Here is a 6,000-nt window from a genome sequence, read left to right as displayed (position 1 = left end):
ATTCAATATGAAATTAAATCGAGCCTACAAAGTCTAAATCATGCTTTAGGGACCAAATCGATAACATATAAAAGTTTCAGAACTTAGAAAAATTTTCAATTTTTCAAAGGTTACACACCCGTGTGAACAAGCCGTGTGCCTCACACAGCATTAGACACGCTCGTGTGTCTAAGCCGTGGTGAAACAGGGCATACATACTGACTTCTCCACACGGCCACAAGACACGCCCGTGTGCCAAGTTGTGTGAAGATTAGGGAGGCTACTGACTTGGCCCCATGACAGCCACACGCCCGTGTGCCAGCTCGTGTGCCTCACACGGCAATAGACATGCCCGTGTGTCTAGGCCGTGTAAAAGTTGGAAGGTCTATGACTTTAATTCGTAGGGTACCCCAGGGGACACACGGCCATGCAACATGACCGTGTGTCACACACGGCTAAGACACACACTCGTGTCTCTGCCCGTGTGGACAAAAATAAGTCATTTGAATAGCCAATTTGCCACCCCAATTGGGTCAATCCTACAAGCACCAAACCAAGCATATTTCCAACAGAATTTCAGCCAATTTCAATACCAAAACATACATCGTTCATACCATAACATTATCAAGCATTTACATGTTCAATTCGCATACCAATTCATGCCATTCCGTAAATCCAAAACTTACAATTTCATGATCTCAAACATATAGTTTGGTAATCTCCAAACATACAACCAATTATCATACTAAGATCTTACCAAATTTCCTTGGCCAACCAAAAACATATCTCATTAACACATTAGCATCGCATATCATATATCATTATCAAACTATGAGTTCAAACATAAGCTAGTGATATCACATGGCATGATATATATACATTACCAAAACCTAACCAAATCACTTCTAGCCTATACATGCCATACTTTAAATATACATTTTCAAAAGGTACCAAAATAAGATTCGATAGTGTGGTGACAATTCTCGATGATCCCTGAGCTCATAGTAGCTTTGATATCTATAAAACAATGCAGAAACACACAAAGTAAGCTTTCAAAAGCTTAGTAAGCTCGTGCCAAATATCATCGACAGTTTTATAAATATAAAACATCAACGCATAAACATTTATTAATTCTCAATTCATCTATCAATTCTATGCCAACACAATTCATATGTTTATACCAATTCAACGAACTTCATATACATAATGTCATCTACCACATAGGTATCATACATACCTGGACCTTCCAGTATTTATTCATTTTTGTTCCCACCTCTCGTTCAGATATTTTAATACTTTCCGAAGATTATTCATACCTTAACATTCGCACACTTAGTGTTTTAAGGATCAGCCGAAGCTAGAACGATTCCGCACACTTAGTGCCATCTCAATTAACCAAAGTTATCTCAGTATCGCACACTTAGTGCCTCATATAGCCGAAGCTATTTTGAATCGCACACTTAGTGTCAAATCCAGTTGATTTATCATCGTATTCAACCATAATCAAATATGTATACAATCTATGTATAAATCAAGCATCAAAAATATACTTGTAACATCATGTTTTATGTACGAACTTACTTCGTACTCGGAATTGTCGACTCGGATTATCTACTCTATAACCTTCGACTTCCCTCGGTCTAAACCCGAATTCCTCTTTTCTTGATCTATATATATTTAAAATTAACCTTTTTATTCAAAAAATAATTCAAATCAATCCATAAACATTCATTTAGGGCATTTCACAATTTAGCCCTCACATTTTCACATTTTAACACTTTAGTCCCTAATTCACAAAATCACAAAATACACATAATTTGCATATACTCATGCTTGGCCAAATTCTCCTAGTACTCATACTAGTCCACGCATTTCATTTATTTCACATTTTAATACTAGTCCACACATTTCATTTATTTCACATTTTAGTTCCTCAATTTACAATTTTTACAATTTAGCCTATTTTACTCAAAATCATCAAAAATCCAAAGACAAAATATATAAACCTAACATCAAACTTTCATATATCAACAACTAACTTCACAAAACTCATAGTTTCTTCAATGGCACATTTCAAAATCATCAACAAAATCAGAAATTGAGACATGGGCTTGATAGTATACAAAACAACGATCTCAAAAACGTAGAAATTATCAAAAACCGATCAAAACACATACCTCAATCAAGCTTGGACCATGGCTGAATGCTTCAAAAACTTAAACCCTATATTTTCTTTCTATTTTCGGAGAAGATGAATGAACCAAATGAATTTTTAACCTTTGTTTTATTAATATTAACTTAAATTTATCTTTTATTATTTGGCCCTTTGTTATAAAACCATTAAATCATTAAACATAAGGCCATATATGTCCACTCATGCTTTCAATGGTCTAATTGCATCATAAGGACCTTACAATTAATAAACCAAATCAAATATGCACTTTTAACAAATGGTAGGCAACTTTTACATTTTACGCGATTAGGTCCTTTTTCAAAATTAAGCACACAAACATTCAAATTTTTATACGAGACTTTCACACATGCTCATTCACCTATCATTTACACGGAAAAAATATTTAAATATTTTTCTGACTCGGATTTGTGATCCCGAAACCACTATTCCCACTAAGGTCTAAACCGGACTGTGACAATGGTTACTGTAACACCCCGTACCCGAGACCGTTGCCGGAGTCGAACACGAGATGCTAACAGACTTAATTCATTTATTTTCACAGACCATTTTAAAAATTTCCAGACAAGCTGGCTAACTGCGTCACTGTCACCTTAAAAATCATATCTTGAGTTCCAAAACTCGAAAACCAGTTTCGTAAATTTTACCTGAAACTAGACTCACATATTCATCTACAAATTTTTTTTCTAGAATTTTTGGTCGAGCCAATTAGTACAGTTTATTAGTTAAAGTCTCCCCTGTTTCAGGGTTCGACTACTCTGACCTTCATGCATTACGACTTAGATATCTCCTTGTACAGCGCTTCAATACTTATGCCGTTTGTTTCTAAAGAAACTAGACTCGAAAAGGAATCTGTACATATAGGGCATGACTTCTAATTATCTCTGGTTAATTTATAGTCAATTTCCAAAGTCGGAACAGGGGATCCAGAAATCGCTCTGGCCCTGTTTCACGAAAACTTAAGCATCTCATACAATACGGCTCATATGATCGTTTCGTTACTTTCATATGAAAATAGATTCATCAAGGTTAAATTACATAATTTATTCACTATTTAATTCCATTCCTACTATTTTTAGTGATTTTTCAAATCCACACCACTGCTACTATCAGCATCTGTTTTTAAGGTAAACTTTACCTATTTCATGGTTTTCCATGAATCAACTAGAATTTGTCATACAAAGCACCAAAATGATCATGATTAACCATTCCAATGGCTAATCGTTACCAAACATTTCCATACCTCTCAATGAACAACATACAAAACGATTATAATGCTATGCTCAAAGTATATATAAGCCATTTTCGCATGGCTATCCAAATTTATACAAAACCAAAGGGTACATGACCAACAACAACAAGGGTAGTCCTATACATGCCATTTTCAGAGTTCAACCAAAAGTGTACCAAAAGGGCTTTGATAGTGTGGACGACTTCGACTTCGACAATCCCGAGTCCGATAGCTGACGAACCAAAATCTATAAAACAGAGATTCAAAGAACAGAGTAAGCATTTAATGCTTAGTAAGTTTTGAGCAATGAAATTAGGCACAATTGAAGTATAGCATTCATATAACTAAACGGATAATTTCATATACACATATTCTCAAAAATCAGTCCTACTTCACATTTCCAACCCTCATATTCACACATAAGGGATCAACTTAACCAAAGGCCGGAAGCTCATTAATTGACTGAGCGAATAATATTTAAAAGGAATCAACTACTCCAATGCATATACGAAACGTACCTCATCGTTGGGATTTTACGAGCATATTAATTGAAATTATTACAGCAAGATCGCTCATTCCCAAACCAAGTACCTTCGGAATTTAGCCGGATGTAGCTACTTGCTCAAATGCCTTCGGGACTTAGCCCGGTTATAGTAACTCGCACAAATGCCTTCGGGACTTAGCCCGGATATAGTAACTCGCACAAATGCCTTCGGGACTTAGCCCAGTTATAGTAACTCGCACAAATGCCTTCGGGACTTAGCCCGGATATAGTAACTCGCGCAAATGCCTTCGGGCTTAGCCCGGAATTAGTCACTAGCACAAATGCCTTTGGGACTTAGCCCGGTTATCATCCGAATATCCATGCACATATCAATAAATCATGACACATCTATATTTCATTTTCATAACTAGAATTCAAACACAAGTCACTTATCAAGCATTATCATTTTCGGCTCAATAGTTACATACAAAGAGCATGATTTTGATTTACTTAAAACATGATCTAATCGAATCATAATCTAAGATCCATTACTCAAAAACTTACCTCGGATGTTGTCGAACGATTTCGGCGGCTATTCGATCACTTTTTCCTTTCCCTTATCCAACTTTGGTCCTCTAAGCTCTTGAGCTAATTCAAACAAATTTAACTTATTAAAGTCTCATTATGCTAGCTTATGGCCGAATATGACAAGGAGTTTGATAGGTCATATGGCCACCTTTAGCTCAAATATAAAATGGTCATACGCATTTTTAATCACATTGAGCAATTTAATACAATTACTCTAACATTTCCTCATGTGCACCTTTATGACCGAATACACAAATCATTAACCTAATATCAATTAACTAAGCACTTTAACAAATTCTCCTTGAGCCGGTTATCTAAGTCAAGATAGATTCATCATTATGCTCGCCTATAACCGAATACATGCAACACCAATCTATCTCATGTGGCCGAATATGCATGTCTATGTTGAGGCCAATTATATGCTTAATACTTCCTACAAATATGGTTACTTGTATTGACTACATACCATTTTGTTTCAAGTTCAAAACTCGACTAATACACATATATACACTAGTAATCAAATACTAACATTTGCACTTCACCTTACTACCATTTTTCATCCAAATAACATGAACAACAACCATATTTCTCTTCTACTTCCTACCATGGCCGAATGCATCAAGACACCATACCATTTCAATTTTGGTCATGGGTTAAACAAAGAACTTAATGTCTAACTCAAAAATGCTAAAAAGAAAATCCAAGAGTCATCAATCCACCATCACATGTATCATTACAAAGCTTCACATTTAGCATGCAAATGACATCAACACAAATCCACCTTAGCCGAAACTTAACTCATCTTCATGCCTCATCACCACAACATCAAACACCAACCAAGAAGACAACACCCATGGCTGAATATCATCTCCATCACATAGCAAAGATTTAAACCATGGGCTAGGTAGAACTCAAGCTAACAACTAAAAACTTGCATGAATCTCATGGAACAACATCAAACATACCTCCTCCTAAACACCAACCAACCGAACATGAAGCAAGAAAATCCTCTTCTTCTTCCTTCCTCAAGTCACGACAATGGAGGAGTAGCCTAGCTCATTTTTTTTCTTTTTCTCTTTCTCCTCCTACTAACCACTATTATTTTATTACCCATGCTCCTTATTTTATCATTCCTCCCATAAAACACTAACATAACATGTTTATGACATGTTTTACCCATCACATTTTGTCCACCCTCATTGTCATGGCCGGCCACTACCAATTAAGTGGGGAAATTGACATGCAAGTCCACCCTTTTTATTACATGCACTAATAGATCCTTATAGATTAACCTATCACATTTCAAAAGTGTCACAGATAAGTTCTATTAACTAAATTCACATGCAATTAACTAAATCGAAGCTTAAAACTTTCACACATTCATATTCACATATTTTAGACAATAATTATCATATTCAAATAATTTGGTGACTCGGTTTAGCTGTCCCGAAATCGCTTTCCGACTAGGGTCACTTTAGGGCTGTCACAACTCTCCCCCACTTAAGAAATTTTCGTCCCCGAAAATCT

The sequence above is a fragment of the Gossypium hirsutum genome, chromosome A09, assembly GCF_007990345.1.
Source record: "Gossypium hirsutum isolate 1008001.06 chromosome A09, Gossypium_hirsutum_v2.1, whole genome shotgun sequence".
NCBI classification, from domain to species: Eukaryota; Viridiplantae; Streptophyta; class Magnoliopsida; order Malvales; family Malvaceae; genus Gossypium; species Gossypium hirsutum.
This window is presented reverse-complemented; position numbering follows the sequence as displayed.